This window comes from Giraffa tippelskirchi, chromosome 11, assembly GCF_054371585.1.
Source record: "Giraffa tippelskirchi isolate mGirTip1 chromosome 11, T2T-mGirTip1v1.2.pri, whole genome shotgun sequence".
NCBI classification, from domain to species: domain Eukaryota; kingdom Metazoa; phylum Chordata; class Mammalia; order Artiodactyla; family Giraffidae; genus Giraffa; species Giraffa tippelskirchi.
Window position 1 is genome coordinate 85,567,177 of NC_137285.1, and position 26,668 is coordinate 85,593,844.

The 26,668-nt window shown below is 41.9% G+C and overlaps 1 protein-coding gene across 6 annotated transcripts in view; it reads right to left on the reverse strand.

Moving 5' to 3' along the window:
* ARHGAP42 (Rho GTPase activating protein 42) overlaps window positions 1-26,668 on the reverse strand; it is a 343,088-nt gene that overhangs the window by 232,056 nt on the left and 84,364 nt on the right. The window lies entirely within an intron of this gene.

The following is a 26,668-nucleotide window of genomic DNA, read 5'->3' on the forward strand; positions in this document are numbered from 1 at the left end:
TTGCCTGGAAAATCCCATGGACGGAGGAGCCTAGTAGGCTACAGTCCATGGGGTTGCTAAGAGTCGGACACGACTGAGCGACTTCATTTTCACTTTTCCATTTCATGCATTGGAGAAGGCAATGGCAACCCACTCCAGTATTCTTGCCTGGAGAATCCCAGGGACGGTGGAGCCTGGTGGGCTGCCGTCTATGGGGTCGCACCGAGTCGGACACGACTGAAGCGACTTAGCAGCAGCAGCAGCAGCATTATCTGATTTAGGAGGTTCAAACTAACACTGAATATAACAGCTGGTCCTGTGACACAGTGGTCAAGAATCTGCCTGCTAATGCAGGAGACTCAAGAGACCTGGGTTCAATCCCTGGGTTGGGAAGATCCTCTGAAGGAAACGCAACCCACTCCAGTATTCTTGCCTGGGAAATCCCATGTTCAGAATAGCCTGGCAGGCTATGGTCCATGGGGTAGCAAAGAGCCAGACGTGACTGAGCGACTGAGCACACACACATGCAGTTACAGATTCTGACCATACCGAGGTGGTATGACAGGAGTTTGATTTAGTGAGAGCAATATTCCAAAAACAATACTTAATACACTGTGGGCTTTCAATAGATGAATTTAAGGAAACATTCCCACCAATTATTTTCTCTATAAGGAGAAACATACCAATTTATTCTAGGCTTCATAAAATATTATGAAAAGAATAGGCCAGAGACTGGAAAATTATGTTAGCTATTCACATTCTGCCACCTGCATGAAGCTTTCCTGGCTGTATTCACCAGTAATAATCTTTCCCCTTCCTGACCATCTGGACTATGAGATTACTGGAAAGCAATCAAAATATAGCTTTATATATAAAATTTAACTTTCAAAAAAATCACTGAGGTCAAGAACACTGCTATAGGTTTCCTTTTTATCTCTACAATGTGATATTGGAAAAACACTTTTGGAACAAAAGAAATCTATTACTCAGATGCATTTATGACAGTCCCAAGAGCATAAACATTCACAAAGATAACAGCTGAATTATACCTAGATGGTGAAGAAGTGTGATAATGGCTTCTATATTTACTAATACCATAAATTCTGAAACATTTATGAACTATCTAAAATATCTATTTCCTAACATTCTTTTCAAGAAGCTTAAACTCATCCTACTATTTTCAACTGTGGAAAACCTGTTCAGTATCTGGAAGTAAGAATGAGTGAGAATAAAGAAAATTAGTCCTTGTTCATTGTTGATATAAACTCCACTACCTTAAGAACTAAGTGCTATATTCTATTAAATATTTCAACAACTTAACAGCTTGGGCTTTACAGATTTCACAACTAGAAGAAGTGAAAAAGCATGTCTCTCCTGCATCTAATCAACATTTATATTATAGTCAGACAATGATGTGCTAAGTATTTCTTCTAGGAGTCTTTCCTCAAACCTAAACAACATAAACATATACTCAAAAACAAAAAAACTAAAGAACAGGTCACACATTCAGTGACATACAGAATTATGTCCACAGCACAATTTTTTCACTTTATTAGAGGGAGCAAATCCCTTATGAGGTTCAGATGTGTTGCTGAATAGAGGGAACTGGGTAGCAGTAGGATTTAGACTTGGATAAACCAAAAGGAAAACATGAAAACCTGTGAAAGTCTATCAAAGTCAGACTGAACCAATGCAAGCCCATTTTGTAAGTCTAGATGATGCCCCATAGTCATCTGACTTTTCTATCTGGGTGTGAGTGGGCTCTGTCGAGCTTTTTCTCTGGGATCGACTTTCCATGAAAAACAGTAGCAAGGCAGTAGAACATCAGTACTGACCTGAGGCTGTGAGCCAATGCAGGTGAATTCCTCATATCCTTCTGCGCCACATGGAGAAAAATTAGAGCAGGATCGACCTCCATAGACAAGGGGCACCCAGCACTACACAAGTATGCAGTGACCCAACAGCGTATCACCCCAGCAGTTCACGGCTGGAACTCCCACTGAGGGAGTTTTAATTGTTTGAACACTAAAAAGATCAAAGGTAGCATCCTGGCTGAAGTAGTCCATGGAAAGTTTTGTTGGTTCAGTAACAATTTAACCCATAACCAGAGCAGGCAGCATGGTCAGTCTGTGGTATGTCTGAATAATAAATATTGTGTCTGCAAAACAGACAGAGTGATATAAAAAATGACACCGACTCTCCCACCAGATAGTGAAAGTCTTTGGTAGCAATTAATATCCCTACTGATGGGCTGTCCACTCTGTCTGCAATACTGGCATCACTTGCAACCACAAACTCTAGCTATTCTTTTCTGAAAGCCGCACATCAAATAAGATTTTTCCACTCCATTTGTGGCTTCAAGCTCCATGGATGCCTAGTTGCAAAGTCAATAAATTGCTTCCTAAACCAACAGAAAAATAGTCACAGGCCCGCTGTGGAATTCTGGCAGATCACTACAATATACCCCAGTACTCTGAACAACTGATCTTTTTTCTAGCGCTTCACAGGCCTGTGGAATTCAAGGTCTCATGGAAACACAAGCATATTTAGTTCTTTTTGAGGTAACTGAACCAGGTTCTCCACTATGTCCTCCAGGAGGTTAGTGTTTTCTCTAATTGCCGAACATATCAAAAAGCAAGATTAACCTTGAAAACAAGCCCCTTTAAATTAATTTAAACATGCATTTAAATTCTTTCATCAATGTACCCTACCAATGCATCCTTGTGTAGCATTGTATTCAAGTGAATTAGGTTTCAGTAAATATGAGATGTATCAAGTTAGAAGAGCATAGTAGATATTATTTTAGTAATGAGAAACTACCATCATTGCATAACTTTCTAAGTATTAAAGAACAAGAAGAAATGCAGAGCCTGCAAGTGAAAACAATTATAAAATCAAACTTTTATCTAGTTGATCAGGACTCTGCACAGAGTCAGGAACCGCCTTGTCCCTGCCTCTTCACTTGTTCCATTCTGCCATTAGCTGAGCTATCACCCATCCGGGCAGTACTCGGATGCCAATGCAGATGCTGAACAGGGTCAAGGGCAGAATCCTCACTTTGGAATCCACTGGCTTAATATCAAGTGATTGCTTCCTGCTTTCTCTTGTTCCTGTTGATCCTCTACCACAGTACCCAGATTTTTGCAGGAGTTATAACCAGTAATATAATCTTTTAAATTCCCGACTCCAGATCCTAGTGCCCCCCTCCACACCTGGGTTCAGACATTCCTTGGGTCCCCAAGCACTCACCTCTGTTAGACATTGATTGATCAATATGGGTCCCAACATTAACTGTCCCTGCACCTTTGGGCTGAGATTCAAAACTTGTGGCCAAACTGTTAATCTTTCACTCTTTTCTGGTCTAACCAGATACACAGTCTGGTTTCTCTTATCCCCACTGGTTTAACAACTAGACTCAAAAGAAGAACAGTATCTCCTACAAGCGGGGGCTTCACCTCCAAACGAAAGCTACTGCTACTACTACTGTTATAGATTGTTAAGATAATGACTAAAATTCAGGGGAATTATGATGCCAAGATGAAAGTCAGAATGGATGCACAGAAATAATTCTAGACTATAGGTCTAGTGCTTTTCCTTCATATAGTCTCTCTGAACAGGAATAGGACTTTTTAGTAAGATCTGCTTTAAAACTGTCAAACTACCAGGAGCTTGAGGATTCTAATATTTTCTCTCTATACAGACAAATGATGTAGGTATACAGATAGGGTCTGTTATTTCATATAACAAGATATAAAGTAAGTAACATTTAGCTATAAAGCAAATAATAATTAGATATAAAGTAAATAATAATTCACATAAGTCCAAGTTTTGGCAAATAAATACATACGAATACAGAAAGGCAGCCTTTCACTTTTACACAATTCCAAAATTTGATTCCAGCTGCTTTCTCTCACTACTTCATCACACTACTCATTACTTCAAATGAATTTCATCTGATTCCTAGTTAAGACTTTTTTTTTTAACTAGAGATTTTGTGTTGATACAGTAAGCACTGCTGTGCATAACATGGTCTGTAAGTCACATATATTCATTTAGTTTTCTTTCCAGGCACACACGTTAGTTAAAAAATGAAGAACTGTGCGACTCTGATGTTCCTTTGTTTTAGCTCTTGTTTTGTGGTGTTTGACCTGTTTCCCAAAGCGAAAACAACTCCTGACTCAGAAAGCATTTTCCTAAGATGTAGACCACTCCCACTTTGGAGCACCTCTGCCAAGAGGTAGAGATGCTACATAAACTGTGTCACTGGATGGAGCTAATGATGGGCAGAGGTGAACTCAATGATATGAGGTACGGAAGTAAGCGTTATCTTCATTTTGCACACGAGGAAAGGGGCAATCAGCTGGGGTAGTTTGCCCAGTGATATCACAGCTAGTAAGTGGAGAAGCAAGTATTCAGTTCTGACTGTTTGATTCCAAAGTCTGTTCTCCTCCAGCAAATCATTATTGCCAAAGGAGATGAGTGGGTAAAAGGTAGTGACAGCCTACTACCCAGCTACACTAGAGGAAATAACAGGCTTATCATCTCTAAAGGCAAACAGAGCAGAGCTATTTGTGCTCAGAGGATAATCGGGCGCCAAGTATCCTGGCTTAAAGGGAACAGTTGGTAACTTGCTGCTGACAAACAACCACTTATACCAAGTATCCCCTCCAATCCTTCCTGCCGTCGGGAACTGACCTCCCAACACTCCTTCACATTCCACAAAGCCTGGAGGCCCCCCCATCACCCTCCTCCTCTGCACCCAAACCTCCTGCCACCACCTACTGAGGCTTCAGACATCTGCATCCTCGTCCAAGGCACAACCTCTCTCCTCCACAACCTCTTAACCTCCAGTGACCTTCTCGCTTCTGTCATTCACACACCCACAAGAACACAAAGAGGTCAAGCGATCTAACCCCTCTGCTTCCTGGCAGTCTTTTTCTTCAGCTCCAGTTTACTCCTAATCGTATTTCCCACAGTGGCCAACTAAGAAGAATGTTCTCCTTTCTCAAGAGCCCAGCCCCAAACTCCCCTCGCTCACACCAGATGGCCTGGCCTCCGGCTTCTCTGATCAACACGGTCTCCATTCACTGTCCTCAACTTGCCTGTCTCAGAGGAGGGGCCCTCTTCCTCTCCAAAGTGTACAGCTCTCCTTCCAGCCTCCGGCCTCACCCTTTTCCATCTCCAGCTATACTCTTCTGTCTTCCTATCTCTGATTTCCCCACCATCACTCTGCTCTCCTCACAAGCTATTTTTTCTTCTCCTAGTCCCCAAACTGACTCCAGTGGAAGCCCACCCTCACAAAGGACAAAGAGCTGGAAGCCAGGGCTGGGGAAAGAGGAAGCTGGGTACCCACACCAGCATGGTGCACAGCTATTTAATCCTCAAAACACCCTAGGAGGCACTCACAACTAAAACTCCCTGATCTTCTACAACTATTCTCCTACTTTTCAAATAATTAAACTGACATATCCAGGTTAAATAGTAGGCAAGGTCATGGAGCTAATAACTTGCAGAGCTGAACTTTAAATTCAAATTAGCTCACCTGAAACATACACAATGTTCCTCTACTAAGGCAGAGTCCCACAGTACCACCTCACTGCTCTAAATTTAACAAATCCAATTATACATCCTCAGAATTTCCATTAGGAATTTTGTCTGAATCTCAAAACTTAACTTGTACCAAAACTTAACTCATAATTCTGCTCCACCCCCAGGAACCCTGGCCACACATAACCATATAAATGGACACAACTCTCCTGTAATTCAAGTGGTGGGTTATCCTCAGTCCTCCCTGCCACACATTCCATCACCAAAGGCTGGTGATCTCTCTCCTCTACGCTTCCCCAAACCCATGTAAGGGTACCACTTCATCTCTGCAGTGCTATTACAACAGCCTAGTTACTGGTTTTCTAGCTCCTACAGCTCCAACTCACCATATGCACTAATGGTCAGAATAGAATTCCTACAGGTCACCTTTGATTATGTCATTATCCAACTCAAAAACTGAATGAGTAAATCAAGCCCAAAGTGTTGAGGCTTCAAATGATTTGAGGCTTCCATGGCACGGCCATAATAAGTACCTTTCCAATTATGTTACCCTGAGATGTTACTACTTCTAATCTCTAACTTAGGACTGTGAAACTATTAACATTCCTATAGTATCCTACTTCCATGTCTTTCCTTTAATACACCTTTCCTGAGTTGTCCCTTACCTGGACATTAGGACTCAGCTCAAATAACACCTTCTTTCCGAGCACCTGACATCCCTTCTTCCAGCTCTGGGGATCTCACAGCATCTATGCTACTATTATAGCTAAAGCACTCAGCACATTCTCTTGAGTATTACAGTGATTGTATCATAAAGCTATTTTTGGACCCCATTCTATTCTCTAAGCTTAATAAAGATATAGGAAGATCGTGTTTGTATGTACCAGAGAAGGTTCTTCGTATTCAGAAAATACTGTTAGTAGAGAATTTTAAAGAATCCAATGTCTATAAAAACACAAACTAGGCCACACCTTATATGTGATTTTAATTTGAAAAGCTGATTGTGTGTTTCATCCCTGAGAAATCTGCACAGCATCTACACTAGCCCATGAACACTGTCTCTCATTCTAAGATAGGCAGTTAGGTAGATATACCAATTTGTTCTGCATAAACCAAAAATTTTTTTTAGGTTGTGAAGGAAAATGGAGCAACATATGACCAGGTTTCCCCACAAACACGTGGCTTCTACGGCCTCAGTGGCTCCAATGGCACAATGCTGGGCATCAGGGGTCTGGTGGCCCACGGAGCGCACCTCTGGAACAGACTTGTTCCCAGGTTTAGTACCTGCCCCAGTCGTGCCTCCTTCCCTCGGTATAAAGCACACATGTACTGTTTAGAGCAGTGGTTTCCACAGGCTGCCTAAGACACCAAGAATCTCCATAAAATGAAAGGCTCCCAAACTCTCAACCCAGGGGATTCTACCCTAGTTCACATCTGGGGGTGGGGCTCAAGAGTCAACATTTTAAGGCTCCCCATAGTTGACTCTGATGGTAGGCAGCTGACAATTGTTGACTTTGGTGGGTTGGGGGAGCATGCTTTGGATGAGGAATCAGGACTTTAAAATATATTTAAATAGAAAGCAATATATCCATATGTATGTGTGTGTGTAATTTTTTAAACTAAGATTTGTAAAGCTGTCCTTAAAAGTTAAAATATATTTAAATAGAAAGCAGTATAGCCATATGTACGTGTGTGTGTAATTTTTTAAACTAAGATTTGTAAACCTGTCCTTGAAAGCAGATCTGTACTTTCACTGGCAGAAGCAGACTTGTAGCCCTCACTGTTCTGGAGGAAATGCACACTATGTCTGAGTCCTGAGGCTCAGGAGGCCCCAAACTCCTCTCCCTACAGGCCTTGAGCCATGACTCAGCACACATCCCACATTCTCCCAATGACTGGGAGATCACTCCGATTAGCTCTTTTCAGTTCAGTTCAGTTCAATCGCGCAGTCGTGTCCGACTCTTCGCGACCCCATGAATTGCAGCACGCCAGGCCTCTCTGTCCATCACCAACTCCCGGAGTCTACCCAAACCCGTGTCCATCAAGTCGGTGATGCCATTCATCCATCTCATCCTCTGTCGTCCCCTTCTCCTCCTGCCCCCAATCCTACCCAGCATTAGGGTCTTTTCCAATGAGTCAACTCTTCGCATGATGTGGCCAAAGTATTGGAGTTTCAGCTTCAACATCAGACCTTCCAATGAACACCCAGGATTGATCTCTTTTAGGATGGATTGATTGGATCTCCTTGCAGTCCAAGGGACTCTCAAGAGTCTTCTCCAACACCACAGTTCAAAAGCATCAATGCTGCGGCGCTCAGCTTTCTTCACTGTCCAACTCTCACATCCATAAATGACCACTGGAAAAACCATACCGTTGACTAGATGGACTTTTGTTGGCAAAGTAATGTCTCTGCTTTTAAATATGCTTTCTATGTTGGCCATAACCTTCCTTCCAAGGAGTAAGCGTCTTTTAATTTCATGGCTGCAGTCACCATCAGCAGTGATTCTGGAGCCCAAAAAAATAAAGTCTGACACTGTTTCCACTGTTTCTCCATCTATTTCCCATGGAGTGATGGGACCAGATGCCATGATCTTAGTTTTCTGAACGTTGAGCTTTAAGCCAACTTTTTCACTCTCCTCTTTCACCTTCATCAAGAGGCTCTTTAGTTCTTCTTCACTTTCTGCCATAAGGGTGGTGTCAACCGCATATCTGAGGTTACTGATATTTCTCCAGGCAATCTTGATTCCAGCTTTCGTTTCTTTCAGCCCAGTGTTTCTCATGATGTACTCTGCATATAAGTTCAATAAGCAGGGTGACAATATACAGCCTTGATGTACTCCTTTTCCTATTTGGAAGCAGTCTGTTGTTCCAGGTGCAGTTCTAACTGTTGCTTCCTGCATACAGGTTTCTCAAGAGACAGGTCAGATGGTCTGTTATGCCCATCTCTTTCAGAATTTTCCACAGTTTATTGTGACCCACACAGTCAAAGGCTTTGGCATAGTCAATAAAGCAGAAACAGATGTTTTTCTGGAACTCTCTTGCTTTTTCGATGATCCAGCGGATATTGGAAATTTAATCTCTGGTTCCTCTGCCTTTTCTAAAACCAGCTTGAACATCTGGAAGTTCACGGTTCACGTATTGCTGAAGCCTGGCTTGGAGAATTTTGAGCATTACTTTACTAGCCCGTGAGATGAGTGCAATTGTGCGGTAGTTTGAGCATTCTTTGGCATTGCCTTTCTTTGGGATTGAAACGAACACTGACCTTTTCCAGTCCTGTGGCCACTGCTGAGTTTTCCAAATTTGCTGGCATATTGAGTGCAGCACTTTCACAGCATCACCTTTGAGGATTTGAAATAGCTCAACTGGAATTCCATCAACTCCACTAGCTTTGTTCGTAGTGATGCTTTCTAAGGCCCACTTGACTTCACATTCCAGGATGTCTGGCTCTAGGTGAGTGATCACACCATCGTGATTATCTGGGTCGTGAAGATCTTTTTTGTACAGTTCTTCTGTGTATTCTTGCCACCTCTTCTTAATATCTTCTGCTTCTGTTAGGTCCATACCATTTCTGTCCTTTATCGAGCCTATCTTTGCATGAAATGTTCCTTTGGTATCTCTAATTTTCTTGAAGAGATCTCTAGTCTTTCCCAATCTGTTGTTTTCCTCTATTTCTTTGCACTGATCGCTGAGGAAGGCTTTCTTATCTCTCCTTGCTATTCTTTGGAACTCTGCATTCAGATGGGAATATCCTTCCTTTTCTCCTTTGCTTTTCGCTTCTCTTCTCTTCCCAGCTATCTGTAAGGCCTCCTCAGACAGCCATTTTGCTTTTTTTGCATTTCTTTTCCATGGGGATTTTCTTGATCCCTGTCTCCTGTACAATGTCATGAACCTCTGTCCATAGTTCATCAGGCACTCTGTCTATCAGGTCTAGTCCCTTAAATCTATTTCTCACTTCCACTGTACACTCATAAGGGATTTGATCTAGGTCATACCTGAATGGATAGTGGTTTTCCCTACTTTCTTCAATATAAGTCTGAATTTGGCAATAAGCAGTTCATGACCTGAGCCACAGTCTGCTCCTGGTCTTGTTTTTGCTGACTGTATAGAGCTTCTCCATCTTTGGCTGCAAAGAATATAATCAATCTGATTTCGGTGTTGACCATCTGGTGATGTCCACATGTAGAGTCTTCTCTTGCGCTGTTGGAATAGGGTGTTTGCTATGACCAGTGCGTTCTCATGGCAAAACTCTATTAGCCTTTGCCCTGCTTCATTCTGTACTCCAAGGCCAAACTTGCCTGTTACGCCAGGTGTTTCTTCACTTTCTACTTTTGCATTCCAGTCCCCTATAATGAAAAGGACATCTTTTTTTGGGTGTTAGTTCTAGAAGATCTTGTAGGTCTTCATAGAACTGTTCAACTTCAGCTTCTTCGGCGTTACTGGTCAGGGCATAGACTTGGATTACCGTGATATTGAATGGTTTGCCTTGGAAACGAAGAGAGATCATTCTATCGTTTTTGAGATTGCATCCAAGTACTGCATTTTGGACTCTTTTGTTGACCATGATGGCTGCTCCATTTCTTCTAAGGGATTCTTGCCTACAGTAGTAGATATAATGGTCATCTGAGTTAAATTCACCCATTCCAGTCCATCTTAGTTCGCTGATTCCTAGCATGTCGACGTTCACTCTTGCCATCTCCTGTTTGACCACTTCCAATTTGCCTTGATTCATGGACCTAACATTCCAGGTTCCTATGCAATATTGCTCTTTACAGCATCGGACTTTGTGTCTGTCACCAGTCACATCCACAGTTGGGTATCGTTTTTGCTTTGGCTCCATCCCATCATTCTTTCTGGAGTTATTTCTCCACTGATCTCCATTAGCATATTGGGCACCTACTGACCTGGGGAGTTCATCTTTCAGTGTCTTATCTTTTTGCCTTTTCATACTGTTCATGGGGTTCTCAAGGCAAGAATACTGAAGTGGTTTGCCATGCCCTTCTCCAGTGGACCACATTCTGTCAGACCTCTCCACCATGACCCATCCGTCTTGGGTGGCCCCACACGGCACGGCTTAGTTTCATTGAGATAGACAAGGCTGTGGTCCGTGTGATCAGATTAGCTAGTTTTCTGTAATTTTAGTTTCAGTGTGTCTGCCCTCTGATGCCCTCTAGCAACACTTACTGTCTTACTTGGGTTACTCTTACCTTGGGCCTTGGGTAATTCCTCTCGCCGCCGCCGCCAGCCCCCAGCCCCAGGCCCGGCCTAGCCCCTGTCGGCTGCCACCCCCGGCCCCCGACCCCCTGGCCCGGCCTAGCCCCTGTCGGCCGCCGCCCCCGGCCCCCCGGCCCGGCCTAGCCCGTCGGCCGCCACCCCCGGCCCCCGGCCCCCGGCCCCCAGCCCCGCCTAGCCCCTGTAGGCCACCGCCCCCAGCCCCCGGCCCGGCCTAGCCCCTCTCAGCCGCCGCCCCCAGCTGGCGGCCCCCGGCCCAGCCTAGCTCCTCTAGGCCACGATTCTGCGCCGAGCTGTCGCAGCCCTTTTACCAGCCACATATTCCTTGATAACTATCCCAGGCAAGCTGTTCTTTCTTTCATAGGCCTGTTATTTAACTGCTTTCTTGCTTTCTTCCTCCCTCAACCCAAATCTCTCCCCGTTGCTCCTTGTTGTTCCTGCCTTTTGTCAGTGAGTTTTCCATTAGTCTCTGACTCTAAACTTCTCTAACCGTCTCTGCCTTCTGACTCACTTATTTCAGATAGAGTCTTCAGCACTGTTGCCTTTCGGGTCCAGGCCTTTTATGTCAGAACTGACCTGTAACTTTTATGATTTCATTCACATTTAGAAAGGTTCTCTCTTGCTCTATTAAAAAATGCTGATGAAGTCAATCTCTGACTCGACTCTGAACTGGCCAAGACTTCCATGCTATAATTTATCACATATACTCAATCCAGAATAAACCTCTTATAAGGGCAGCTTCAATCAAGCCTGAAGTGTCTCCTGAGGACATGCAAATTAAACTTGAGACTATGTGGCTAAGCCCTCTGTGATATTCTCTGGAAACCAATCCTTGTACTCTGGCTAGGAAGGCACCTTTATGCCTTTTGCACCAATTGGTTCAAATCTAGAAACAGGTCAATGCTCACAAGGTCATGTAAATTTTATTGATCTCACAGGGAATGGAGGGTAAAATGAGGTTCATTTTATAGGCAGTTTATAGTAAAATCACTATCTTAAAATTAGGTATCAGTATATTAAAAATACTGAAGAAAATTTTTAAGCAATCTCCTTTCTTTTTGTATCTCTGCAGCACTAACAGTCGAACTTAATATATAATAAAGTTACATATTTTATCATCTAACTCCTCTGACAAATGGCAAACCCATTAGGGTGGGGATTTTTTCTTTTTCTGTTTGGCACACTGATGTGTCTCCAGCACCCAAACAGTGTCTAACAAATCACACGTGCTTTACTGAATGAATGGACAAGTAAACTCTAAGTCAAAGTGCATTACCTAGGAGCCAGGTGATCAAGGTTCTAATACTTGTGTGACTTAATAAAATCATTTCACCTAAATCAACATGACAGATTTAGCTCTCATATTCTCCAAGGTCTCTTTCTACTCTAAGACACTAAACTTGGGATTCTAAGAAACCAGGCCAACATTTCTGTTAGAAGTAGTGTTTTCTGAAAATTAAAAAATAAAAAATTAATAAAAATAGCTTGTGCAACTTCCCACTCTCACATGTACATAAAGAAGGTACAAGAATTATCCGAGAACTAAAGAAATGCAGCTCCCAAATAGAAAGATATAAACTACTCCACATCAAGAAGATAACTGAGATACAATACTGTCTTCAAAAGCTGTTTTCAAAGCGGATGCAGAATTTACACAGTGTATAAAGTCTATTAAGCAAAGCAGAAATTTAACCAACAAAAGTGCAAACTATGCACCTACCACACCCATGGGCCACGGCTTACCTTTCTGACACCTGATATTTACCAATATGCAGTAAAATATGTTTCTGTTATTACGCAAAAACTTATGATGAAAATGTCATCAAGAGTATGCCTTCCCTCCGACTTGAAACTATAAACTAATCATATGATTCCAAGGTCATTTTACCAAGGCCATTCTGTTCATACTTAAAAGAAATACACTCCAACGGTGGTTCTGTGGCTCACTGCAAGTGCATTAAAACAAACCGACCAACTATTCACATTGTTAAGCTCTAAAGCCAAGCCTCCCATGCCCTGTCTTTGTTATCGAGTCCAAAGTCGCTCTGCTTGCTGTAAGACAGGCCAATAAACTGGAAACGAGGTAGTGGGGCAAGTGATAATGACTTTATTTAGAAAGCCAGCAGACCGACAAGATGGTATACTGGGATCTCAAAGTAACCATCTTATCTGGGTCTGGATGCCAGTTTTTTTTATAGAAAAGAGAGGGAAGAAGGTAAGGAAGAAAAGTAAAAAGGGCATTAAATGTGCAAATATCTCCTGGAATGGGCAGACTCGGAATAGGAACGTGTTAATCTCTTCTTTCTCACAGCTCTTCAGCAGTGGACAGGGTCAGGCTAGATCCCTGAACAAAGGCACTCTGGTTCACCATTCAGGCAGAGGGGCATGGTTCCCCAGGTTGAACATTATGTATAGACACCTTAACAAAAGCAACAGGAAGCAACACGGAGTCATATTTTCTTCTTCCCTGTAACATTTTCTCCTGCGCATAAACCCAGAGAAATGGCCAAGTACAACAGTGTAAGAAGTTCATCTGGGGCAGCCTTCTTAAATGTTCCATAAGGCAGTCAGAGTAATCTTTTTGAATGCAAATACAATGTGATTTCTCTGATTAATGCAAAGCAATGGCCTCCTAGGTCTTGTCTACCTGCCCATAACCTTCAAAAGACATATCATTTTTCCCCCTTGGCTGTCTCCTTTCCTTCCCTAGGCCTTTATTCATCCCTTCCCTAGATTCAAAGTGTTCATCCTATTACCCTTCAGCTACTTTAAGACTAATTTAAACATCACTTTTTTCGAATGGTTATCCTTCATCTTCCTATTCACCTAACCAGACTTCAGTTCAGTTCAGTTTCTCAGTCGTGTCCGACTCTTTGCGATCCCATGGGCTGCAGCACGACATGCTTCCCTGTCCATCACCAACTCTGAGAGCTTGCTCAAACTCATGTCCATCGAATTGGTGATGACATCCAACCATCTCATCCTTTGTCGTCCCCTTCTCCTGTCGCTTTCAATCTTTCCCAGCATCAGGGTCTTCTCCAATAAGTCAGTTCTTCACATCGGGTGGCCAAAGTACTGGAGTTTCACTTTCAGCCTCAGTCCTTCCAATGAACACCCAGGACTGATCTCCTTTAGGATGGACTGGTTGGATCTCTTTGTAGTCTAAGGGACTCTCAAGAGTCTTCTCCAACACCACAGTTCAAAAGCATCAATTCTTTGTCACTCAGCTTTCTTTATAGTCCAAGTCTCACATCCATACATGACTACGAGAAAAACCATAGCTCTGTCTAGACAGACCTTTGTTGGCAAAGTAATGCCTCTGCTTTTTAATATGCTGCCTAGGTGTATCATAGCTTTTCTTCCAAGTAGCAAGCATCTTTTAATTTCATGGCTGCAGTCACCATCTGCACTAATGTTGGAGCCCAAAATAGTCTCTCACTGTTTCCACTGTTTCCCCATCTATTCACCATGAAGTGATGGCACTGGATGTCATGATCTTAGTTTTCGAATGTTGAGTTTCAAGGCAGCTTTTTCACTCTCCTCTTTCACTTTCAACCTTGGTCTGTCTTAAATATGTCCTCTTAGCATAATGTATTTTGCATTTATAGCATTCGACACAATTGCAACTGAACTGTAACTGGTATTTAATGTTGGTCACCCAAAGAAAGGGCTTCCCAGGTGGCTCGCCAAAGCAGGTGACTTAGACATGAGTTTGATCCCTGGGTTGGGAAGATCCCCTGGAGAAGGAAATGGCAACCCACTCCATTATTCTTGTCTGGAAAATCCCATGGACGGAGGATCCTGGTAGACTACAGTCCATGGGGTCGCAAAGAGTCGGACACGACTGAGTTACTGTCACTTTCACTTTTGAAAAAGAAGGAATGATCTCTGTTCGTTTCCAAGACAAACCATTCAATATCAAGGTAATCCAAGTCTATGTCCCAACCAGTAATGCTAAAGAAGCGGAAGTTGAACAGATTTATGAACACCTGCAAGACCTTCTAGAACTAACACCTAAAAAAGATGTCCTTTTCATTATAGGGGACTAGAATGCAAAAGTAGGAAGTCAAGAGATACCTAGAGTAACAGGCAAATTTGGCCTTGGAGTACAAAACAAAGTAGGGCAAAGGCTAACAGATTTCCCAAGAGAACGCACTGGTCATAGCAAACACCCTCTTCCAACAACACAAGAGAAGACACTACACATGGACATCACCAGATGGTCAACACCAAAATCAGACTGATTATATTCTTTGCAGCCAAAGATGGAGAAGCTCTATACAGTCAGCAAAAACAAGACCAGGAGCTGACTGTAGCTCAGATCATGAACTCTTTATTGCCAAATTCAGACTTAGATTGAAGAAAGTAGGGAAAACCACTAGACCATTCAGGTATGACCTAAATCAAATCCCTTATGATTATACAGTGGAAGTGACAAATAGATTCAAGGGATTAGATCTGATAGAGTGCCTGATGAACTATGGACAGAAGTTCATGACATTGTACAGGAGGCAGAGATCAAGACCATCCCCAAGGGAAAAAAAATGCAAAAGGCAAAATGGTTGTCCGAGGAGGCCTTACAGATAGCTGAGAAAAGAAGAGAGGCAAAAAGCAAAGGAGAAAAGGAAATAAATAACCACTTGAATGCAGACTTCTAAAGAATAGCAAGGCTTATTAGAATGTATTCCTAAGTGATCAACGCAAAGAAATAGTGATCAACCCAAACAACAGAATAGGAAAGACTAGAGATCTCTTCAAGAAAATTAGAGATACCAAGGGAACATTTCATGCAAAGATGGGCTCGATAAAGGACAGAAATGGTAAGGACCTAACAGAAGCAGAAGATATTAAGAAGTGGCAAGAATACACAGAAGAACTATACAGTAAAAGTCTTAATAACCCAGATAACCACAATGGTGTGATCACTCACCTAGAGCCAGACATCCTGGAGTGCAAAGTCAAGTGAGCCTTAGGAAGCATCACTACAAACAAAGCCAATGGAGGTGATGAGTTCCAGCTGAGCTATTTCAAATCCTAAAAGATGATGCTGTGAAAGTGCTGCACTCGATATGCCAGCAAATTTGGAAAACTCAGCAGTGGCCACAGGACTGGAAAAGGTCAGTTTTCATTCCAATCCCAAAGAAAGGCAATGCCAAAGAATGTTCAAATTACTGCACAATTTCACTCATCTCATGTGCTAGCCAAGTAATCCTCAAAATTCTCCAATCCATGCTTCAACAGTACATGAACCGTGAACTTCCAGATGTTCAAGCTGGATTTAGAAAAGGCAGAGGAATCAGAGATCAAATTGCCAATATCTGCTGGATCATAGAAAAACCAACAGATTTCCAGAAAAACATCTATTTCTGCCTTATTGACTACACGAAAGCCTTTTTCTATGTAGATCACAGCAAACTGTGAAAAATTCTTCAAGAGATGGGAGTACCAGACAACCTGACCTGCTTTCTGAGATATCTGTATGCAGGTCAAGAAGCAACAGTTAGAACCAGACCTGGAACAACAGACTGGCTCCAAATTTGGAAAGGAGTATGAGAAGGCCGTATATTGTCACCCTGCTTATTTAACTTCTATGCAGAGTATATCATGTGAACTGCCAGGCTGGATGAAGCACAAGCTGGAATATAGATTGCCAGGAGAAATATCAGTAATGTCAGATATGCAGACGACACCACCCTTATGGCAGAAAGCGAAGAGGAACTAAAGAGCCTCTAGATGAAAGTGAAAGAGGAGAGAGAAAAAGTTGGTTTACAACTCAACATTCAGAAAACTAAGATCATGGCATCCAGTCCCATCACTTCATGGTAAATAGATGGAGAAACAACAGAAACAGTGAGAAACTTTATTTTGGGGGCTCCAAAATAAAGCCCCTTATGTAAAGTGGTGTAGTATTTGCATGTAACTTACACAGTCCTCTGTGTATATACTTTGTTATCTCTAGCTTAGTTATAATACCTAACACAATATAAACGCTATGCAAGTAGTTGTAATTATGATGTAAATGCTATATAGATAGTTGCCAGCAAGTGGCAAATTCAGGCTTTGCTTGTTGAAACATCTTGGAATTTTTTTTCCTCAAGCATTTTCAGTTCACGTTGAATCTGACTGAGGATGCTGAACCCGTGGATACAGGGAGTCAACTGGGTTTATTCACAAATATAACACAGACATATATGCAGCCTTTGCATATAATTGAGAATGATTTGGAACAAATATCTTAATATTTGTAAATATCTAGACCAGAGCTAAATGTTTTAATATTCTCTCATTTATTCAATGTTTGTTGACCACCTGTTGGGCGACCAGCTCTGTGCCCATCCCCAGTGACCTGGTGGTGAAAGAGCAGTCAAAGCTGTTGCCCTCATGGAGTGTACAAACTCAAGGATAAACTGGTAGCAGTATCTTTTCTTTAGGATGACATGACTTAAAAAAGGCTTATTTCAGGGTGATTAGAGGTTTGCTGATTACTTTCCTTATAATAAAGGGGGCTTCCTTGGTGGCACAGTAGTAAGGAATCCGCCTGCCAATGCAGGAGACACAAGAGATGTGTCCCTGCTTCAGGAAGATCCCCTGGAGGAGGAAGTGGCACCCCATTCCAATATTCTTACCTGGAAAATTCCGTAGACAGAGGAGCCTGGTGGGCTACTGTCCATGGGACTGCAAAAAGTTGGACATGACTTAGCATGCACACACACCAGCTTCCTTATATGGAGCAAAGGGAATTTTTAGAAATTGGTAAGTAATTTGTGCTGAGCAAGCCAGAGGTGATTGGTTCACCTAGACCTTATTTTCTGGGAGCGCCAGCATGGAAACTTAAGTTTTGCTTGCTGATATGGAGTTTTGCACAGTTAGCACAGTTCAGTCACTCAGTTGTGTCTGACTCTGTGCAACCCCATGGACTGCAGGACAACAGGCTTCCCGACAACAACAACTCGAAGGAAGGAAGGGAGGGAGGGAGGAAGGAAGGAAGGAAGGAAGGAAGTGAAGTCGCTCAGTCATGTCTGACTCTTTGCGATCCCATGGACTGTAGCCTACCAGGTTCCTCTGTCCGTGGGATTTTCCAGGCAAGAATACTGGAGTGGGTTGCCATTTCCTTCTCCAGAAGCTTGCTCAAACTCGTGTCCATCAAGTCGGTGATGCCATCCAACCATCTCATCCTTTGTCGTCCCCTTCTCCTCCTCCCACCTTCTAAGAATTTTGGTATCCACAAAAGCTCCTGAAACCAACCCTTTGTGAATGCTGAGGGATGACTATATATGAACTATTTTCCCTCTCAAAATTTAGTTTATTACCATGCTGAAAAGAATCATTTAGATATACAGAAATAAGTATATATTTTATTTTTTAACATATGATCCTAAAATTTTACTTACGTACCTAAAAGTGATTTGTTTCTATAAACACTAGGTTTTCCAGGTGGATTTTTATGCAATAAATATTTACTAAGCTTCTGCTACAAATAAGGTGCTAAAGAATTTTTGCAGGAATCTAAATGTGAGAAAACTTTCTAACCACAAAGAGCATATAATTTGCTGGAGAAGATGAGTCTTGAGTTTTCTGTGAAAAAGCCAACCACTTTTTGTTTAGTAGAACAAATGATAGAAGACAGAAAGGGGTTCTAATGTATATCAATAAATTAAAAGACAATTTCTTTTTTCTTTCAGACATGACTTTTAACATGATAAGCTTCTTTTTTTTAATTTCAGATTCTGGAAAAACAATCTAAGCCTTTGAATTTCAAAAGAAATCAAATAAAGTTCTTTAAAATACAGAGATAATATGATGAAAACATCTCTCTCAAATGGCATGTTTTTTTAAAGACAGGAACTCCACCTGAAATGTGCAACTTTCCCAGCTGTTTCAATCCTTAATTGTGGGTGGTTTCTGCGTGGGTGCAAAAATAAGGGTGGTAAAAGAAAATGGAAAACAATAATTCCATTGTCCAACTGAGACCCATAAAAAGTCAAATATGCTTTCTCCACAGAGTTCAAAAGAAAATGTTATTTATATAAACAACTTAGGCATTTGGAAATGTTCCACTTTAATAGAGGACTTCCTGATTTAAATAACCACATTTAAGTAGGTTGTAATGAAGGTTTGTAATAACTGATGGATTTTCTTTTGACTCAGCAAATGAGAAGGTAATTTGTTTCCTAGAATTTAACAAAATCACAGGTCTTTTTTTTCTTTTAAGAGTTCAGTTGTGGTTGGTAATGGCATTGTCTCTGGTTTGCTAACTTTTTCCTAAGAGATGCCCAAGAAGCTTCAGGCCACACACTACCTTATGCATCCTGCCATCATCAGACCAACGACAGTAGTGATCGCTATGGATGATGATTTGCAGCTCATAACTGAATTCTGAGGAAAATCTTTACAGAAGCATTTTCAATTTAGTAGTTAATAACTGAATTTTATTAGTTTAACTTGAAGAAAACAGGTGTGTTTTTTTCTTAGCTAAAATCATTTATGATTTTATTTTTTATTTTATTAAGTGCATTTCCTGAGATTTATAAATATACTAATCCTTTTTAACCTGAAATATAAGCTACTATTTCTCAAAGTGTTTCTATCCTATAAAGGAAGCCTCTCAAAAACACACAAAGAAAACTGTTTGCCATACCTCCCACCCTAGATCATATTCTTGTTTACCGCTTGGAAAACTGGATCAAACATTACCTTTACATGAGACCTAACAGATGCATTCTCAAAGGAAAAGATTTTTTGATAAAAGACCTATGCATTTTCCCCCAGCCTGCAATGCAGGAGACCTGGGTTCAATCCCTGGGTCTGGAAGATCCCCTGGAGAAGGGAACGGCTACTCACTCCAGGATTCTTGCCTGGAGAATCCCATGGACAGAGGAGCCTGGCAGGCTACAATCTATGGGGTTGCAAAAAATCCAACACAACTGAGTAACTAAGCACAATTCTTCTAACAAGGAAAATGAAAATAATTTTCAAATACTTCCCTGAAAAATGTCTTCTACTTCACACCCTACAAGAAGGCATTAATGATCAGTCTCAGGCTTCCGTTTGTGTTCTTGGGAGATTTCACTTAATCACTGTATTACACTGGTGCACACTCAGCTTCAGAAAGGTAATCTAACAACAAATATTTGCACCTGGGTAAAGCACTGTTTGCCAGGAAGATACAATAAAGTCCCTGTGACATAAAAATTCAGTATTTTAAATTCGTCTCCTATAATCTTACCTTTCAATGTAGTCTCCTAAAGACAGAATTCAAAACATAAGGCACTCTCCAGCCAATTCAGTATAGAAAACTTAAGGGTTCAAGTTACCATCTGTCAATATGTACACATATGATTTACATGTAGATTTCCATGTAAAAGGGCTTTTAAAAAATATATTATGCTCTTCATTCTAAGAACTATTAAGCACTCACCACTATTATTGCTATGTCTGCATATCTGCACTCAAAACAGAGACCTGAACACAAACACATGAGTTATGTCAGAACTATCTGGACAATTATCATGAAGTGTATTTTGATCTGAATCACCTACTTGATGGCCTCATTTCTACACTCAGAGTAAAGAGCAATAACCTTAGTTGACAAGAGGTTGGATGTTGCCTGACTCCACCACAGGAATTTTCTCCTTAGGTGGGTCTAAAGGAGTAAGTCCCCACCTAAAATATTTACTAGCAAACTGACTCTACTTCTTGGTAAATGTTTAATCTCTTGAGTGCAAAGGTCATAGGGGCCAGGACTTTCCTGAGCACTACAATAGGCCATCACAGAACATCACTAACCAAGCTGTTTATGACAAACCACAACTGGACTTTCCAATAGTTTCCAAGATTACATAGAATGAATGAGCTTTGCCTCATATTAATGACTAATATTTTTACTGGCACTGGTTCAGCATAACTAACAATAGTTGATTTTGTTTTTAATATAGACTTCTTTTAAGACTTGGTTAAAAGTGTTTTCAAACTATAGGCACTGAGTACACAGAAAAAAAAAAATAGTCACTTGCAAGCCCCAAACTTGGTAGGGACATAAATTCTGAAGGGATACACTAAGATTTACAGCCCTTTATTATCACATACTGTAAGGTGCTAAATTAACTGAGTAAAAACCACCACCTCAGACAGATTCATAGTAATATCTTTGAGCTTCTACTTGCTAGAATGAACCACTATAGAGTTTTCAAAAGGATAGTGTTTTTATGTTCTGTAGAGTATTTTATTAACTACTAGTAAGGTTTTAGGGATGGACACGTAACATTGTCAATTTGCATGTATGTACCAGGATTAATGCAGCAACTATTATCTTCTATATAATTATGGTTAATAGATACATTTTGTATCCAGTCTGCCCCAGTGGTAAAGAATCTGTTTGCCAATGCAAGACACACAGGTTCAAATCCTGGTCCAGTAAAATCCCCTGGAGAAGGAAATGGCAACCTGCTCTGGTATTCTTGCCTGGGAAATCCCATGGACAGAGGAGCCTGGGGTCCCAAAGAGAGACTAAACAACAACTAACCATATATAACCAAATATATTATTTGAGGAGCACCGACTCTTAGGCCAGTTTGTGATCACTCTTCTCCCCTCCATCATCCGTTTCTAAGCCCCAAGTGTCCAGCTAATCAATTCCTAACTTATTCCTAACTCAGCATCTTTCCTCAGTCCAGAAAAACAAAGCAGCATAAAAAGTGGGCAATTAGAACAGCTGCTGGAACTTAAGCTGGATGGCCTCCCATTGGGCCAGCACCGTGGGGGCAGATAAAAGGAAGAAATCAAATGCTCAGAGGCAGCTAGACCATCTTTAGAGGAGGGAGGAAGACTGGTTTCCTGCTGCTCTAGGGTGAGAAGGAGGTGCTCCAAGTAGAGTGCAGGACGCTATGCTGCTTGGGACTTCAGTTCTGGAAACAACTGACCTGCTCTGCGAGCCACAGGAATTCCCCACTGGGTCCCAGACCACTAATCCCAATTTGCTTCCTTCCAAGCCAGCAATGTCTCACTGGCACCAAGAAAACAAACAAACAAACCGGCAAGCACACTGCCAGAAGGGTGGGAGCAGACAGGGACAGCTGAAGAGTGGGTCTGATTTACGGGACAGACACAGGCCTACGTGTCTCACAAACTCCCGGAACAGCTTGCACAGGTTCACTTGTGACCCTGATACAATAACAGCACTCTCTTTTTCCTTCAGTTCAGTTCAGTTCAGTCGCTCAGTCGTGTCCAACTCTTTGCGACCCCATGAATCGCAGCACGCCAGGCCTCTCTGTCCACCACCAACTCCCAGAGTCTACCCAAACCCATGTCCATCGAGTCAGTGATGCCATCCAACCATCTCATCCTCTGTCATCTCCTTCTCCTCCTGCCCCCAATCCTACCCAGCATTAGGGTCTTTTCCAATGAGTCAACTCTTCGCATGAGGTGGCCAAAGTATTGGAGTTTCAGCTTCAACATCAGTCCTTCCAATAAACACCCAGGATTGATCTCCTTTAGGATGGATTGATTGGATCTCCTTGCACTCCAAGGGACTCTCAAGAGTCTTCTCCAACACCACAGTTCAAAAGCATCCATTCTGCGGCACTCAGCTTTCTTCACCGTCCAACTCTCACATCCATACATGACCAATGGAAAAACCATACCCTTGACTAGACGGACTTTTGTTGGCAAAGTAATGTGTCTGCTTTTAAATATGCTATCTAGGTTGGCCATAGCCTTCCTTCCAAGGAGTAAGCGTCTTTTAATTTCATGGCTGCAGTTACCATCAGCAGTGATTTTGGAGCCCAGAAAAATAAAGTTAGCCACTGTTTCCACTGTTCCCCCATCTATTTCCCATGACATGATGGGACCAGATGCCATGATCTTAGTTTTCTGAATGTTGAGCTTTAAGCCAACTTTTTCACTCTCCTCTTTCACTTTCATCAAGAGGCTCTTTAGTTCTTCTTCACTTTCTGCCATAAGGGTGGTGTCATCCGCATATCTGAGGTTACTGATATTTCTCCAGGCAATCTTGATTCCAGCTTTCGTTTCTTCCAGCCCAGCGTTTCTCATGATGTACTCTGCATAGAAGTTAAATAAGCAGGGGGACAATATACAGCCTTGACGTACTCCTTTTCCTATTTGGAACCGGTCTGTTGTTCCATGTCCAGTTCTAACTGTTGCTTCCTGACCTGCATACAGGTTTCTCAAGAGACAGGTCAGATGGTCTGGTATTCCCATCTCTTTCAGAATTTTCCACAGTTTATTGTGATCCACACAGTCAAAGGCTTTGGCATAGTCAATAAAGCAGAAATAGATGTTTTTCTGGAACTCTCTTGCTTTTTCGATGATCCAGCGGATATTGGCAATTTGATCTCTGGTTCCTCTGGCTTTTCTAAAACCAGCTTGAACATCTGGAAGTTCACGGTTCATGTATTGTTGAAGCCTGGCTTGGAGAATTTTGAGCATTACTTTACTTTGCTCAAAATCTGTTTTTCACCTTATTCTACTGTAAGCACACTGAAAGCAGACATCTTACTCACCTTCCACCCACTCTCACCACCAGAACTTGTACACAGAAAAGTTTGCAAATGTCTTTATGAGTTATTTTGCAGAGACACTGCTTGCTGATAAAAGATGAGCTTTTTTTGTAAGTCAGTGTTTGCAGTGGTTACATCATTGGTAAGTCTCAAGGCTGCTCTGGCTGAGGATATTGTGACTATTACTCAGCCCGAACCTTCACAGCTGTTCCCACTTCATTCCTCTTTCATTAAGTCAGAAGAATAAAGAAGAATCTGAAACTGGGGCTTCAACAGGCTGTTTTCAAGACAGCTGAAACTTTGTATCTTCCTATGTGGAACTGAAGCTGATGAAGGTAAGGATAGGTCTGGCACTCCATGGACACCAGCCTTACCCATTACCCTCAGGGATACATTCCTAGATCACTGTCCTTGGTACAACAGCTTGTGTTAGCCTCACAGTCTTTTATTTTTTATTATATACCAGTTATTTTTAACTATTTACAGTGCATTTGGTGGTGCAGTAAAAGGATAAAAAGTGCTGGATGGTGAGGATATGGGAATGTATCTATATTTTTACAATAGTTGTTTCAGAAATAATTTTTGTTTATAAATCTCTGTGCTCTAAGTTAGGTTTTCCTATCAAAGCACTGGTGTTTAAATCACATTCCCAGTAGGAGCTAAATAAGTCTCCTGATTTAAAAATAGCGAGCAATAACATCTTTCCCCTATACAGTATTCACCTTCCACTCGCCCAGCTTGGACCTAATTCCAAAAAGCCCTGAAAGCATTGGAACTTAATATTCATTGCTTATCACAGTCTTCACTTCCCTGGTGGTTCAGTGGTAAAGAATCTGCCTGCCAATCCAGGAGACGCAGGTTGGATCCCAGGGTCAGGAAAATCCCCTGGAGGACAGCATGGCAACCTACTCCAGTATTCTCTCCTGGAGAATTCCATGGGCAGAGGAGTCTGGCAGACTAGTCAATGGGGTCACAAAGAGTCGAACATGACTTAGCGACTGAACAATCATAAGCCTTCACATACTGATCAGTTCACACCTTTCCAATCTAAACTGCAAGAGCCAAAATAATAACATCTATTCAGTCAAAGTGGAAAGAGACAGAGCACAGTTGAGATATCAAGTTCACCATGACCGGGGGAAATTGCCTACCATCGACCCGCCTTCACAGTTAAAGAGCGTAGTGATTAAAATACCCTACCTCTGCTGTTACACCATGTGACTTCAAGAAAGTTTTATAAGTAAGAAGCTTAATGGAAATTATGAAGAAATGTATTTATTGTACAGTTAACAAGTAAAAGATCAATTAGAAGCAACCTGAGTATACTAAAGAGAGTATTTCAAAAACTCATGTATAAAAACCTATGTAATATTTTAAAATCATAAAATTAAAAAGTATAATACCTATAAAAATCCAGAAGTATTTGCTATAATTCTCTTTATAAAGAAGAAATAAATTGTATATAATATATAGCTATATGCAGTATAACTATATATAGCTATATTAGAGAAATATACACATAAATGAACAAAATAAAAGTTTATAAGGGAAAATATGTCATTTATTCAACAATTTAACCAAGAATTTACCAAGAGTCAGACCCTGGATCAGGTGCTAAAGTGAAATGACTGAAAGAAAAAAAAAAAGGAAAAGATCTGGCCTCTGTCTTCTTGCACTTTACAGCCTCATTCAGTTCAGTTCAGTAGCTCAGTCATGTCCAACTCTGTGACCCCACGTACTGCAGCAGGCCAGGCTTCCCTGTCCATCACCAACTCTCAGAGCTTGCTCAAACTCATGTGCATTGAGTCAGTGATGCCATCAAACCATCTCATCCTCTGTCATCCCCTTCTCCTCCTGTCTTCAATCTTTCCCAGCATCAGGGTCTTTTCCAGTGAGTCAGTTCTTCATATCAAGTGGCCAAAGTTTCAGCTTCAGCCTCAGTCCTTCCAATGAATATTCAGGACTGATTTCCTTTAGGATGGACTGGCTGGATCTCCTTGCAGTCCAAGGGACTCTCAAGAGTCTTCTCCAACAGGACAGTTCAAAAGCATCAATTCTTCGGAGCTCAGCTTTCTTTATAGTCCAACTCTCACATCCATACATGACTACTGGAAAAAACATAGCTTTGACTAGATGGACCTTTGTTAATAATGTCTCTGCTTTTTACAGTCTCATTACTAAGTGGAAATAATTGCCATTATATGGGTATGTGGGTGTTCTTTCTTTTCTCTAAATAATAATGCTACTATATTAACATTTTAGTAATACAATCTAAACTTTTGTCTGATGAGGCGTGTGGCACAAAACCTATGTTGGGGGCTAGACACTTATGCTATCGACATCAGGAAGCGACTCACAGGGTGACGCCATCGTTCTGGCTGTGGGTGTCACGTGACCCCTGAGGCGCCCTGCGCCGCTCGTCCTGTAAACAGGAGGAAGTCACGTGGCCTGGGGTCCACGTGGCAGCCCTCTCCCTCCTGAGAGGCTCCCTACCTACACCTCCACCAAGTCAGGCTCAGCCACCCTCCTCCACAAACCTGAGGGCAGAGGGGGCCCCTGGTGATCCTAACACCAGCCACCTCCACACCCCCTGAGTACCCAATGTTCCTAAAGGGGCGGGCAAATCATCGACTGCCCGGCACGGGCCTCTGCAAGAGCCCAGCCTGGCCAGGCGGGGCCCATAGGACGTGAACCCCACAGCAGGAGCAGCGTGTCTGCGGACCGGGCAGGTGACTTCTCCAGAAGGGACTTTCGTGACTGTCACAAGCCAAAGCCACCCAAGGAATCAGAAAATCTTCTGGCACTTCTTTCCTTGAGAGCCCTTTCCTTTCATAGTGGGGTTTGGACTTGATACTTTAGATTTTCGAAAACAAAAATATTGAGAAATACGTATATACCTGACAAAACTATAAAAGGAAAAGGCAGAAGAAGGAGAGAAATAAGATTGTGGAGAAGCTTGTCAGGCATTTCAAAGTCCTGCTACTCAAAGAGAGGCCCGTGGACCAGCCTTCAAATGTGCAAGAAATGCAGAAACTACACTCCACTTGAGCCCTTCTGAATCACAGTCAGCATTTAATGAGATCACCAGGTGTATCATATACACATTACAGTTCAGGAATCTATTGTAAATCCTTATAATATTCTATTTTTATCTGGAATGTGAATACACTTGATGTATTATTCTCTAAAATGTATACACATATTTTATACAGTCTCCTGACTGCCTGGAAAATCCCACAGACGCAGGATCCTGGCGGGCTACAGTCCACGGAGTCACAAAGAGCCGGACATGACCGAAGCAACTCGGCACAGCTGACTGCCTGACTCTAATCCAGCCTGCAGAGTGACCCCATGTCTGCAAATTGACAAGTACAGATTGTTAAAATGTGGGGGAAAGA